Here is a 15,478-nt window from a genome sequence, read left to right as displayed (position 1 = left end):
TAGAAGTATTATGGCAAAAAAACGGAGGCGCAGGGTAGGGAGGAAACACGGGAGGAAGAAGATATTGACTGCCTATATATTGTCAGAGGAGGAAATCTCAGTCCTTGCAAAAGGAATGGGTTTTGCTCCCACAAATAAATTTAATTTGTTCAGGACCCTACTAGATGTAAACAAATTTGCTCGAAATATTATGTTAAAATGTCATTTTTTAGAAATTACGGAGGAAGAGGAACAAAATTGTGCCTGTACAAATAATAAGAGTAGCAATGTTTTGTACAATTCTGTGCCAAATTTCCAAGAGTTAAAAAGCACCGTGGATTTAAGACAACTAGAAGCTGAAACAGAAGGGTATGAGAGTAGAGGAATTGAAGGCTTCACTATTCTCAATCCATTTTACTATCCGGTGCAATCAAGACCACAGGTCCTTGACCATTTTTAAGAGGTAATAGAGCAAGATTTCGTCCAACTAGAAAAAACAATTGCACTCAAAAAAAAAGAAAAAAGGGAATTTAACTAAAAACGAATTTGAAGCACTGAATAAGCTGAGGAATAATAAAAATCTTACCATAAAAAAGCGGATAAAGGACGAGGAGTGGTTGTTATGGATGCAGATATTTAATATAAATGTAACCAAAATATGTTGAATAACTGACATTTATGATAAATTAGGGAAAGATCCTACCAGGGAATTCCAGGAGGAAATGTATAAACTATTACAAGAGGGAAAAGCAATGGGGGTCCTGGATCAAAAATTAGTGGACTTTTTATATGTGCAATTCCCGGTGACACCAATCTACCACGCTTTACCTAAAATCCATAGGAAAGTTTTTCCACCTGTGTTCAGGTATAGGCTCGTTGACAGAAAGGCTAGGAGCGTGGTTAGATCATCTATTGCAGCCAATGGTAAAAGACATTCCTGGGTTTATTAAAGACACCAAATCAGTGATACAAACCTTTGAAAATTTTTGGGAAAATGACATGAGTTGGATTACTGCAGATGTGGTAGCTCTATACCCCTCAATACCCCACAAAATAAGCTTGGAGGCTTTAGAATATTTCCTAAAAAATTACAGTGGTTTAAAACAAGAAGTACAGATCTTTGCTATCCAAGTGGTGGATTTTTTATTAACTAAAAACTACTTTTCCTTCAACAAAGAATTCTATATCTAGAAAAGAGGCGTCAGTATGGGGGGGGAATTTTCCCCTTCACTGGCAAATCTTACAATGGCCCTATGGGAAGAAAAATATATGTTTTCCACCACGAACCCATACTATGAAAAATTACAATGGATGGGCATGTATATTGATGATTTTCTGTTTGTGTGGAAGGGAAGTGAGGAGGAAGCCAAAGGATTTGTACAGTATATGAACACTAACACTTTCAACCTGAATTTCAAATATACATGCAACAAGTATAAAATCAGCTTCCTAGATGTCACTTTGTCAGTGGAGAAAGACAGGAATAAAGTGCTTATCACCCTCTTCAGGAAAGACACAGACAGGAATACGATCCTCAGAGCGAGTTCTTGTCACCCTGCTCATGTAGTGGGTAATATTCCCAAGAACAAGGAGAAATTGCTCAAACATCTCTGTATTAGAGAAAGAAATGAATATAGTGCAAAAACGGTTGGCGGAAAGTGGGTATAGACAAAAGTCACTAGAAAACGTGAAAAAAGAAGTGACACTGGTAAATAGAGAATCTCATTGCAAATAAAACCGGGAGATAATAAGAATATCACATTCAGTACACAATACAGCATAGAATATAATGAGATTACAAAAATCATCAAAAAATATGTCCTCATGTTGAACCAAGGTGAAAAATTGAGAAAAATCATAGACACGAACACAATTAGATATGTTAGTATTGGAGGCGCTATTAGGCTACTTACTATCAAAGGCAGCGAATTTTTAGGACAGGAACCACTAAGTGTCCATAGTAGATGTACTAAATAAAATAACCTATGGTTTAAAATTCGCGCTAATGGTAGTAAAAGAAGGATTCGGGAGAAGGAATGACTAAAAAGTATTTTTATTGATACAGGTATTTAAAAACAAAAAAGGGGGCTAAAAATAGACGATATAAGAAATTGATAAAAATTAATAAATAAATAAATATGGTTCTGAGTTAAAGGATAAAACGGCTTTCCATGGAGTCTTGAGGTAGTCGGTGCTTGAGTAGCAAAAAGGGTGGGCCTGGTAAAAAAGAAACCGTGTTACGGTATGGTAATATGGTGTGGTATCGCTGTACTTAAAGTATCGGTTCTTGATGGGTTAGGTATTTGTGTGGGTTACCTGTTATGATTAGTCTGTGTATCCTTGTGGTAACCCTGAGGCTCTTTAGACGGTGGACTCTAGTGTCAGTGGGAGGCTTCACATATTCTAGATACCTGGGGTGCAAGAGAAGTACATTAGAACTTGAGAGTAAATGGCTAGACGTTATTAGTGGAAGTTGTATTTTACCTGCTGTTATTGTGACGATCGGTGGGCAACAAGGACAGAGGCGTGCGGTATTTGTATTGCTTGGACCGTGATCCGCAGGGAGCCACCTATAGTGGTGGACTAGTCCGGGATGGATATGGTCCTAGGAACGTAGAAGATGTAGGTTGGGTATTGTAGGCACTTGGTTCTCGGGAGGTACGGCAAAATAAGGACTTACCCTAAGGTAGATGAGTTCTATTTGAAGTTTAATAGTCGTTGTTGTCCTTATAAGGGATGCAACAGGTGGGTCTGGTTTGTCCCTGTCCTTGTGAGAAAGGTGCAGCAAGGTGCTTCTGGTGGTACTGACGAGTTGGCGTCTATGTTGTACCCCTTATCCTGTTTGGGAAATTAATGGAGGGTTAGTATTGAAGGTATAGTGGGATTGGTCTGCAATTATTATGTTATATACCTTATTTCATGTATTGCAGACATGGGAGGACAGGTGCGTCGAGTATTCCGGTAGTACAGAGGGTGCAGCAGGAGGATCTGGATGAATTATGCAGCAATGGTTCTATGGTAGGAGGCTCTGATCCTGGATACCAATTAGGTGCAGTAGGAGGTTCTGACTGGGGGATCAGACGGTCATGCAGTAGTCAGAAGGTGCTGTCACGATGTAGCAGAAGGCTGTGGTAGCAGGATAAATACAGGGCAGACCGTGAGGTCTGTGGGTCTGCCTAGGATACAATACTGAAAGTTAGGGTATCTGCTCCTGTCAGTTATGTGTGATAGCAGGCGGTGGGGGCCGAGGCCCGAGGTTACTTACAGTCTGCAGTCCCGCGATTGTCAACGAGTGGTAGAGCCCGGGGCGAGAGCGGAGTCCCGGCCGGTGACCGCCGCAGCTCGCTTGCTTCCGGGTAGGCAGATCGGGAGAGAGAGAGAAGTGGGAGAGAGGGAGGAGGCGCGCTTTGGTGAAAGTGCGCGAGAGGGGCAGAGTGACGCGCTGTCACGTGGTAAGCAGCGTGCACTCAGTACGGAGGCCTGAGGGGGCCTGCTCAGCTGGGTCAAAAGATTTTCCAACGCGTTTCGACAGCTGCGGCTGTCTTCATCAGGGATAATCTGGCCCAGTGGGTGGTGTACTTTATATACCTGAGAGTGCTGACGTCATGGTAGCTGTCAATCATTAAAGGCAAACAATTCTATTTCGCTGTTGAGTCCCCGTGGTCTCAACGTGTTTAATTTAAAAATCCATTCGCTTTCTTTTTTTGACATGCTTTTTATAAAGTCACCTTGTCTCCAGTGTTTGTGAACTATTTCTATGCCCACCACTTGGATTCCTTGGGTGGATCCTTTGTGTTTTTCTAGAAAGTGCTTGGAGAGAGGGTGGCCTGTGAATTTGTTCTTAATATTCCTTAGATGTTCATTGATTCTGGTGCCCATGGCTCTCTTGGTTCTACCTATGTACATTTTATCGCATGGGCATATTAGTCCGTAAATGACCCCCGTGGTGGTACATGTGATGAAGTCAGTGATGGGATATGACTCTTTGTGGTGGCTAACTATTTGTTGTTTAGATGGTTTCAGGGTTTTACATATTTTACATTTTTTACAAGGGAAAAAGCCTATTATTTTTTGTTTAAATGGGGTAACTGTTTGTTTATTGGCAATATTGTGTTTTATGGTGGGAGCTATGATTGACCCTAGGTTCCGTGCTTTCTTGAATATGAACCTTGGTCTGTTAGGCATCTGGTCACCAATTGTTTTATCGTCTTTAAGTGTATACCAGTGTTTTTCTACGATTTTCCTAAAGATATGGGTGTTCGCAGAGTAGGGGGTGATAATGGGAATGGTCATATTGTGATTGGTTTGTCCTGATTTGTTGGTACCTGTCTCAGTTAGGAGATTTTGTCTGGGTATTATGGCTATTTTATCTTTGGTATTTTTTAGGAATTCTGCATTGTATCCTTTTTCCAGGAATTTGTTAGTGAGTAATTTTGCTTCATTATTATAATCTTGATGTTTGGAGCAATTTCTGTGGAGGCGCAGGTATTGGCTGCGGGGGACATTAAGCAGCCAATTGGGAAGATGACAGCTGTCTAGTGGAATATAGCTATTAGCATCAGTGGGTTTATGGTATGTGCGAGTCCGTATAGAGTTGTTTTCCACATAGATATTGAGGTCTAGGAAATTGATAGTAGTGGTGCTAGTGGTTGAAGTGAATTCCAAAAAGAATTCGTTATTGTTGAGTTCTTGTATGAATAGGTCAAGAGATGCTTGGTCTCCTGACCAAATAAACAATATATCATCTATAAATCTCCGCCATAGGACCAGGTTCGCATGAGATCCGTGCCATGAAACAACTACAAAAAAACAATGAGATAGTAATCAGACCAGCCGATAAAGGTGGGGGCATAGTCATTCTCGACCAAGAATACTACCACAGGGAATCATTAAGACTCCTAGGAGACCACAGAACCTATCAAATACTCCCCTCCGACCCAACAAGCAAGTACCAAAAAGAACTACGAGATCTAACTATAAAGGGACTTCGGGAAGGTTACCTAAATAAAAATGAATTTGAATATGTGAACATCCAATATCCAAGACTAGCCGCCTTTTATCATCTACCAAAAATTCACAAGGATGATATAAACCCACCAGGAAGGCCTATTATCTCTGGCATTCAGTGCCTGACATCCAACCTTTCCAGGCTGGTGGATCATCACCTACAGGACTTAGTCCCAACCCTTCCATCACATTTGAAAGACAGCACACATGCTATTCGTATACTGAACAATACCCCATGGGAAAGCCACTACATTCTAGGAACATTGGACATAACGTCATTATATACGAACATCCAACACACCAAAGGATGTGAAGCCTCTTTCCATTTTCTCAACCAAAAAATGCCCCCAGAACAAAGCCAATTCATTATAGACTGTATGCTTTTCATCCTAACACACAATTACTTTCTCTACCAGGGGGACTACTACTCCCAGCAGTGGGGCACCGCCATGGGAACCAGGTTCGCACCCAGCTATGCCAACCTTTATGTTGGCTGGTGGGAATCCCTAGCCATCCATCCGGGAGGTCTCCCTCATGCGAACCTGGTCCTATGGCGGAGATTTATAGATGATATATTGTTTATTTGGTCAGGAGACCAAGCATCTCTTGACCTATTCATACAAGAACTCAACAATAACGAATTCTTTTTGGAATTCACTTCAACCACTAGCACCACTACTATCAATTTCCTAGACCTCAATATCTATGTGGAAAACAACTCTATACGGACTCGCACATACCATAAACCCACTGATGCTAATAGCTATATTCCACTAGACAGCTGTCATCTTCCCAATTGGCTGCTTAATGTCCCCCGCAGCCAATACCTGCGCCTCCACAGAAATTGCTCCAAACATCAAGATTATAATAATGAAGCAAAATTACTCACTAACAAATTCCTGGAAAAAGGATACAATGCAGAATTCCTAAAAAATACCAAAGATAAAATAGCCATAATACCCAGACAAAATCTCCTAACTGAGACAGGTACCAACAAATCAGGACAAACCAATCACAATATGACCATTCCCATTATCACCCCCTACTCTGCGAACACCCATATCTTTAGGAAAATCGTAGAAAAACACTGGTATACACTTAAAGATGATAAAACAATTGGTGACCAGATGCCTAACAGACCAAGGTTCATATTCAAGAAAGCACGGAACCTAGGGTCAATCATAGCTCCCACCATAAAACACAATATTGCCAATAAACAAACAGTTACCCCATTTAAACAAAAAATAATAGGCTTTTTCCCTTGTAAAAAATGTAAAATATGTAAAACCCTGAAACCATCTAAACAACAAATAGTTAGCCACCACAAAGAGTCATATCCCATCACTGACTTCATCACATGTACCACCACGGGGGTCATTTACGGACTAATATGCCCATGCGATAAAATGTACATAGGTAGAACCAAGAGAGCCATGGGCACCAGAATCAATGAACATCTAAGGAATATTAAGAACAAATTCACAGGCCACCCTCTCTCCAAGCACTTTCTAGAAAAACACAAAGGATCCACCCAAGGAATCCAAGTGGTGGGCATAGAAATAGTTCACAAACACTGGAGACAAGGTGACTTTATAAAAAGCATGTCAAAAAAAGAAAGCGAATGGATTTTTAAATTAAACACGTTGAGACCACGGGGACTCAACAGCGAAATAGAATTGTTTGCCTTTAATGATTGACAGCTACCATGACGTCAGCACTCTCAGGTATATAAAGTACACCACCCACTGGGCCAGATTATCCCTGATGAAGACAGCCGCAGCTGTCGAAACGCGTTGGAAAATCTTTTGACCCAGCTGAGCAGGCCCCCTCAGGCCTCCGTACTGAGTGCACGCTGCTTACCACGTGACAGCGCGTCACTCTGCCCCTCTCGCGCACTTTCACCAAAGCGCGCCTCCTCCCTCTCTCCCACTTCTCTCTCTCTCCCGATCTGCCTACCCGGAAGCAAGCGAGCTGCGGCGGTCACCGGCCGGGACTCCGCTCTCGCCCCGGGCTCTACCACTCGTTGACAATCGCGGGACTGCAGACTGTAAGTAACCTCGGGCCTCGGCCCCCACCGCCTGCTATCACACATAACTGACAGGAGCAGATACCCTAACTTTCAGTATTGTATCCTAGGCAGACCCACAGACCTCACGGTCTGCCCTGTATTTATCCTGCTACCACAGCCTTCTGCTACATCGTGACAGCACCTTCTGACTACTGCATGACCGTCTGATCCCCCAGTCAGAACCTCCTACTGCACCTAATTGGTATCCAGGATCAGAGCCTCCTACCATAGAACCATTGCTGCATAATTCATCCAGAGCCTCCTGCTGCACCCTCCGTACTACCGGAATACTCGACGCACCTGTCCTCCCATGTCTGCAATACATGAAATAAGGTATATAACATAATAATTGCAGACCAATCCCACTATACCTTCAATACTAACCCTCCATTAATTTCCCAAACAGGATAAGGGGTACAACATAGACGCCAACTCGTCAGTACCACCAGAAGCACCTTGCTGCACCTTTCTCACAAGGACAGGGACAAACCAGACCCACCTGTTGCATCCCTTATAAGGACAACAACGACTATTAAACTTCAAATAGTACTCATCTACCTTAGGGTAAGTCCTTATTTTGCCGTACCTCCCGAGAACCAAGTGCCTACAATACCCAACCTACATCTTCTACGTTCCTAGGACCATATCCATCCCGGACTAGTCCACCACTATAGGTGGCTCCCTGCGGATCACGGTCCAAGCAATACAAATACCGCACGCCTCTGTCCTTGTTGCCCACCGATCGTCACAATAACAGCAGGTAAAATACAACTTCCACTAATAACGTCTAGCCATTTACTCTCAAGTTCTAATGTACTTCTCTTGCACCCCAGGTATCTAGAATATGTGAAGCCTCCCACTGACACTAGAGTCCACCGTCTAAAGAGCCTCAGGGTTACCACAAGGATACACAGACTAATCATAACAGGTAACCCACACAAATACCTAACCCATCAAGAACCGATACTTTAAGTACAGCGATACCACACCATATTACCATACCGTAACACGGTTTCTTTTTTACCAGGCCCACCCTTTTTGCTACTCAAGCACCGACTACCTCAAGACTCCATGGAAAGCCGTTTTATCCTTTAACTCAGAACCATATTTATTTATTTATTAATTTTTATCAATTTCTTATATCGTCTATTTTTAGCCCCCTTTTTTGTTTTTAAATACCTGTATCAATAAAAATACTTTTTAGTCATTCCTTCTCCCGAATCCTTCTTTTACTACCATTAGCGCGAATTTTAAACCATAGGTTATTTTATTTAGTACATCTACTATGGACACTTAGTGGTTCCTGTCCTAAAAATTCGCTGCCTTTGATAGTAAGTAGCCTAATAGCGCCTCCAATACTAACACTCTTTACTCCCCCCGAACCACTGAACAGGCTGCTAGGCTCAAACCTAGAACTCAAGGCAATGGGAGACCTCTGGCATGACAGGAAGGAAAGAATAGAAAACATCCAACTTTTCTTCAATAATACCCAGAAAAAAACTATAACTACCAACCCAGAAACCATCAAATCAATAAAAGATTCACTTAGGACTTTAGAACAATTATTACTGAAAGAAATGAGGGACCTATGGGAAGTCGCCACCCTCGAACACTACCTGGCCTTTAATATTATACCCTCCGGCCTGGTAGTGACCAAAGCCCTATCGGGAGACATAGGAGATCCAACCACCCTGGAGGAATGGAACTCCATGTTCCATAATTTCTCTACACAAGCCGTTCGGTTCATAATCAATAAAAGGAAAAGACAGCTGATGGAAAATAAAAATAAAATTAACTTACTATTCAATGAAATAAAACCACACCAGAACCACCCTGAAATCCTAAGTCTAACCAACAGCATTAAAAGCAGAATCAACCAGAAGGAACATGACATAGTCGAAAAGAAAAGAGCCAAATTTGGTAGAGACGCAGTCCCCCTCCCTACCCAACGCCCTGATAGGGAACCACTAAACTTTTTTGAAACCCTGGATGAGGTGGTCGGAAGCCCGAATAACTCCCTCAATTCCATTGACAGAATCTCTATCCACCCCACTTCGGACATAGAATCCCCCCCTATTCAAAACAAATCAGGTTCAAGTCAGACTAACCCTACTCCACAGGATATCATCACCCCAATCAGCACCCACAATAGGTTCTCGCCTCTTCTTACCACTATTGATGAAACTCCACATCAAACTATTTCTCCACCCTCAGCCCATGGACAACCTACCCACATAGAAGCAACCCCTCCGCAATTGTCTGCAACCCCAGTTCCTACCGTCATCGCCACCGCCACCTCACGCCCATTAATACGAAAACATACCAGTAACGTTGATTTTTTTCGGATGGCCACAAGAAAAAATGCAAAAGAGGCACTAGGGGAGGGAAACTCGCCCAAAAGAAAAAGAACAAACCAAAGGAGATAAATAACCAAATGTCCATCTTTAATCTAAGCAAACACCAATTAACTAACAACGAAAATGCATTACTAAAAAAAAGGCCTAAAATATGCCCCATCTACACAATTTGATAAATTTCAAGCATATATAGGCATTAAAAAGTTTTTACGACAATTAGCTATAAAAAAATATTACACCAAAAAGAAAGATATTCCTGAAACATCAGACCATGCGGAACCACCTAAATTCCAACACACCTCCCTAAAAAATAAATCCAACTTCCACCCTCTTCAAGAATATTCAGAGGCAATCAAGACCTTTGAAAAAAATGTTACAGACGACATTCGCAAAATTAACAATAAAAAATGCCAAAAATTTAAGAATAACCTTACTAAACCAGAGATCCGTGCCATGAAACAACTACAAAAAAACAATGAGATAGTAATCAGACCAGCCGATAAAGGTGGGGGCATAGTCATTCTCGACCAAGAATACTACCACAGGGAATCATTAAGACTCCTAGGAGACCACAGAACCTATCAAATACTCCCCTCCGACCCAACAAGCAAGTACCAAAAAGAACTACGAGATCTAACTATAAAGGGACTTCGGGAAGGTTACCTAAATAAAAATGAATTTGAATATGTGAACATCCAATATCCAAGACTAGCCGCCTTTTATCATCTACCAAAAATTCACAAGGATGATATAAACCCACCAGGAAGGCCTATTATCTCTGGCATTCAGTGCCTGACATCCAACCTTTCCAGGCTGGTGGATCATCACCTACAGGACTTAGTCCCAACCCTTCCATCACATTTGAAAGACAGCACACATGCTATTCGTATACTGAACAATACCCCATGGGAAAGCCACTACATTCTAGGAACATTGGACATAACGTCATTATATACGAACATCCAACACACCAAAGGATGTGAAGCCTCTTTCCATTTTCTCAACCAAAAAATGCCCCCAGAACAAAGCCAATTCATTATAGACTGTATGCTTTTCATCCTAACACACAATTACTTTCTCTACCAGGGGGACTACTACTCCCAGCAGTGGGGCACCGCCATGGGAACCAGGTTCGCACCCAGCTATGCCAACCTTTATGTTGGCTGGTGGGAATCCCTAGCCATCCATCCGGGAGGTCTCCCTCATGCGAACCTGGTCCTATGGCGGAGATTTATAGATGATATATTGTTTATTTGGTCAGGAGACCAAGCATCTCTTGACCTATTCATACAAGAACTCAACAATAACGAATTCTTTTTGGAATTCACTTCAACCACTAGCACCACTACTATCAATTTCCTAGACCTCAATATCTATGTGGAAAACAACTCTATACGGACTCGCACATACCATAAACCCACTGATGCTAATAGCTATATTCCACTAGACAGCTGTCATCTTCCCAATTGGCTGCTTAACCCCTTAAGCCCCGCGGGTGGTTTGCACGTTAATGACCGGGCCAATTTTTACAATTCTGACCACTGTCACTTTATGAGGTAATTACTCTCGAACGCTTCAACGGATCCCCCTGATTCTGAGATTGTTTTTTCGTGACATATTGTACTTCATGATTGTGCAAAAATTTCTTCGATATCACTTGCGTTTATTTGTGAAAAAAACAGAAATTTGGTGAAAATTTTGAAAATTTTGCAATTTTCAAAATTTGAATTTTTAAGCCCTGAAATCAGAGCGATATGTCACACAAAAGAGTTAATAAATAACATTTCCCACATGTCTACTTTACATCAGCACAATTTTGGAACCAAAATTTTTTTTTGTTAGGGAGCTATAAGGGTTAAAAGTTGACCAGCGATTTCTCATTTTTCCAACAAAATTTACAAAACCATTTTTTTAGGGACCACATCACATTTGAAGTCACTTTGAGAGGTCTTTATGACAGAAAATACCCAAAAGTGACACCATTCTAAAAACTGCACCCCTCAAGGTGCTCAAAACCACATTCAAGAACTTTATTAACCCTTCAGGTGCTTCACAGGAATTTTTTGAATGTGGAAGAAAAAAATGAACATTTAACTTTTTTCACAAAAATGTTAATTTAGACCCAATTTTTTTTATTTTCACAGGGGTAACAAGAAAAAATGGACCCCAAAATTTGTTGTGCAATTTCCCCTGGGCACGCAGATACCCAATATTTGGGGAAAAAATACTGTTTGGGCGCACGGCAGGGCTCGGAAGGGAAGGAGCGCTATTTGACTTTTTGATTGTAAAATTTGCTTGAATAATTAGTGGACGCCATGTTGTGTTTGGAGAGCCCATGTGTGCCCAAACTTTGGAGCTCCCCCACAAGTGACCCCATTTTGGAAACTAGACCCCCCAAGGCACCTTTCTAGATGCATAGTGAGCACTTGGAACCCCCAGGTGCTTCACAAATTGATTCGTAACAATGAAAAAGTGAAAAAAAAAACACTTTTTCATTTTTATGAATCAATTTGTGAAGCACCTGAGTGTTCCAAGTGCTCACAATGCATCTAGATAGGTGCCTTGGGGGGTCTAGTTTCCAAAATGGGGTCACTTGTGGGGGAGCTCCAATGTTTGGGCACACAGCGGCTCTCCAAACGCAACATGGTGTCGCTAACAATTTGAGCCGATTTTCCGTTAAATTTGTTAGAGGACACCATGTTGCATTTAGAGAGTCCCTGTGTGCCCAAACATTGGAGCTCCCCCACAAGTGACCCCATTTTGGAAACTAGACCCCCCAAGGCACCTATCTAGATGCATAGTGAGCACTTGGAACCCCCAGGTGCTTCACAAATTGATTCGTAACAATGAAAAAGTGAAAAAAAAAACACTTTTTCATTTGTATGAATCAATTTGTGAAGCACCTGAGGGTTCCAAGTGCTCACTATGCATCTAGATAGGTGCCTTGGGTGGTCTAGTTTCCAAAATGGGGTCACTTGTGGCGGAGCTCCAATATTTGGGCACACAGCGGCTCTCTAAATGCAACATGGTGTCCGCTAACAAATTTAACGCAAAATTGGCTCAAATTGTTAGCGACACCATGTTGCGTTTGGAGAGCTGCTGTGTGCCCAAACATTGGAGCTCCCCCACAAGTGACCCCATTTTGGAAACTAGACCCCCCAAGGCACCTATCTAGATGCATAGTGAGCACTTGGAACCCCCAGGTGCTTCACAAATTGATTCGTAACAATGAAAAAGTGAAAAAAAAAACACTTTTTCATTTTTATGAATCAATTTGTGAAGCACCTGGGGGTTCCAACTGCTCACTATGCATCTAGATAGGTGCCTTGGGGGGTCTAGTTTCCAAAATGGGGTCACTTGTGGGAGAGCTCCAATGTTTGGGCACACAGGGACTCTCTAAATGCAACATGGTATCCGCTAACAAATTGAATGGAAAATCGGCTCAAATTGTTAGCGGACACCACATTGCGTTTGGAGAGCTTCTCTGTGCCCAAACTTTGGAGCTCCCCCACAAGTGACCCCATTTTGGAAACTAGACCCCCCAAGGCACCTTTCTAGATGCATAGTGAGCACTTGGAACCCCCAGGTGCTTCACAAATTGATTCGTAATAATGAAAAAGTGAAAAAAAAAACACTTTTTCATTTTTACGAATCAATTTGTGAAGCACCTAGGGGTTCCAAGTGCTCACTATGCATCTAGATAGGTGCCTTGGGGGGTCTAGTTTCCAAAATGGGGTCACTTGTGGGGGAGCTCCAATGTTTGGGCACACAGGGACTCTCTAAATGCAACATGGTATCCGCTAACAAATTGAATGGAAAATCGGCTCAAATTGTTAGCGGACGCCACATTGCGTTTGGAGAGCCCCTCTGTGCCCAAACTTTGGAGCTCCCCCACAAGTGACCCCATTTTGGAAACTAGACCCCCCAAGGCACCTTTCTAGATGCATAGTGAGCACTTGGAACCCCCAGGTGCTTCACAAATTGATTCGTAATAATGAAAAAGTGAAAAAAAAAACACTTTTTCATTTTTACGAATTAATTTGTGAAGCACCTAGGGGTTCCAAGTGCTCACTATGCATCTAGATAGGTGCCTTGGGGGGTCTAGTTTCCAAAATGGGGTCACTTGTGGAGGAGCTCCAATGTTTGGGCACACAGGGACTCTCCAAATGCAACATGATATCCGCTAACAATTTGAGCCGACAATTTGTTAGCGGATATCATGTTGCATTTGGAGAGTCCCTGTGTGCCCAAACATTGGAGCTCCCCCACAAGTGACCCCATTTTGGAAACTAGACCCCCCAAGGCACCTATCTAGATTCATAGTGAGCACTTGGAACCCCAGGTGCTTCACAAATTGATTCATAAAAATGAAAAAGTGTTTTTTTTTTCACTTTTTCATTTTTACGAATCAATTTGTGAAGCACCTGGGGGTTCCAAGTGCTCACTATGCATCTAGAAAGGTGCCTTGGGGGGTCTAGTTTCCAAAATGGGGTCACTTGTGGGGGAGCTCCAAAGTTTGGGCACAGAGGGGCTCTCCAAACGCAATGTGGTGTCCGCTAACAATTTGAGCCGATTTTCCATTTAATTTGTTAGCGGATACCATGTTGCATTTAGAGAGTCCCTGTGTGCCCAAACATTGGAGCTCCCCCACAAGTGACCCCATTTTGGAAACTAGACCCCCCAAGGCACCTATCTAGATTCATAGTGAGCACTTGGAACCCCAGGTGCTTCACAAATTGATTCATAAAAATGAAAAAGTGTTTTTTTTTTCACTTTTTCATTTTTACGAATCAATTTGTGAAGCACCTGGGGGTTCCAAGTGCTCACTATGCATCTAGAAAGGTGCCTTGGGGGGTCTAGTTTCCAAAATGGGGTCACTTGTGGGGGAGCTCCAAAGTTTGGGCACAGAGGGGCTCTCCAAACGCAATGTGGTGTCCGCTAACAATTTGAGCCGATTTTCCATTCAATTTGTTAGCGGACACCATGTCGCGTTTGGAGAGCCCGTGATGTGCCTAAACAGTGGAGCTCCCCCACAAGTGTCCCCATTTTGGAAACTATACCCTTCAAAGATTTTATTAAGGTGTATAGTGAACATTTTGAACCCAGAGGTACGGCACATTATTTGTTTACATTAGGTCATCATATTGAATAAGTTTTCATTATTCTTGAGCGCAAGTGCTCGCTACTTGAGTTTGCATCGGGTACTCAGGTATGCACCATGTACAGCGTGTGCTCGAGTGACATGCTCGAGTCCCTGCTCCGCATGTTTCACGGTTATTAGACACCCAAAAAAAACCATGCGGGGATCGCTCGTGCATGGCAGGCAATCCCCGTAAAGTTTTTTGGCCGCGAAGCATATGGGGCAGAGACTCGAGCATGTCACTCAAATACCCACGATACTAAATGCATACCAGAGCACCCGATGCAAACTCAAGTAGCGAGCACTTGCTCTCAACACTAGTCGCCATATCGTCATCTTTTTTTCTTACTTTTGAAAAAAATCCCAACCCCAGCCCTAACCCTAGCACAACCCTAGCCCCAGCACAACCCTAGCCCCAGCACAACCCTAGCCCCAAACCCAGCCCTAACCCTAGCCCAATCCTAACTCAAGAGTTTATTTTTGACGCCGTTCCTTGTGCGGTATAAGTGATTAGACGACTTTATTCTTCGGGTCGGTGTGATTACAGCAATGCCAGAATCATATGGGGTTTTTATGACTGACAGCTGTCACACACTAAAAGACGCATTTTTTGTAAAATCTAGTTTTTGCATCGCCATATTTTGAGAGCTATAATTTTTCCAAATTTTGGCAGACAGTCATGTGACGGCTCGTTTTTTGCGGGATGACTTGACGTTGTTATTGGTGCCATTTTCAGGCACGTGACATTTTTTGATCGCTTTCTATTCCGATTTTTGGGAGGCAGAATAAACAAAAACCAACAATTCAGGAATTGTTTTTTTTTTTTTTTTTTTATTCTGTTCCGCGTGTGGTAAAATTGATGAGGCAGCTTTACTCTTCGGGTCAGTACGTTTACAGCGGTACCACATTTGTATAATTTTTCTATGT

General features: G+C 42.4%; 1 long non-coding RNA gene across 1 annotated transcript; it reads right to left on the bottom strand.

The window, feature by feature from the left end:
* Positions 1 to 1,989: 1,989 nt before the first annotated feature.
* On the bottom strand, positions 1,990 to 2,586 carry LOC141170264 (uncharacterized). The gene is made up of 3 exons (XR_012252313.1): positions 2,464 to 2,586; positions 2,296 to 2,390; positions 1,990 to 2,196 (listed from the first exon to the last, which is right to left on the bottom strand). It is a non-coding gene; the product is annotated as an uncharacterized lncRNA (long non-coding RNA).
* Positions 2,587 to 15,478: the final 12,892 nt, after the last annotated feature.

This window comes from Phyllobates terribilis, unplaced genomic scaffold, assembly GCF_046119375.1.
Source record: "Phyllobates terribilis strain yellow unplaced genomic scaffold, ASM4611937v1 Scaffold_1__5_contigs__length_1240528914, whole genome shotgun sequence".
NCBI classification, from domain to species: domain Eukaryota; kingdom Metazoa; phylum Chordata; class Amphibia; order Anura; family Dendrobatidae; genus Phyllobates; species Phyllobates terribilis.
This window is presented reverse-complemented; position numbering and strand designations above follow the sequence as displayed.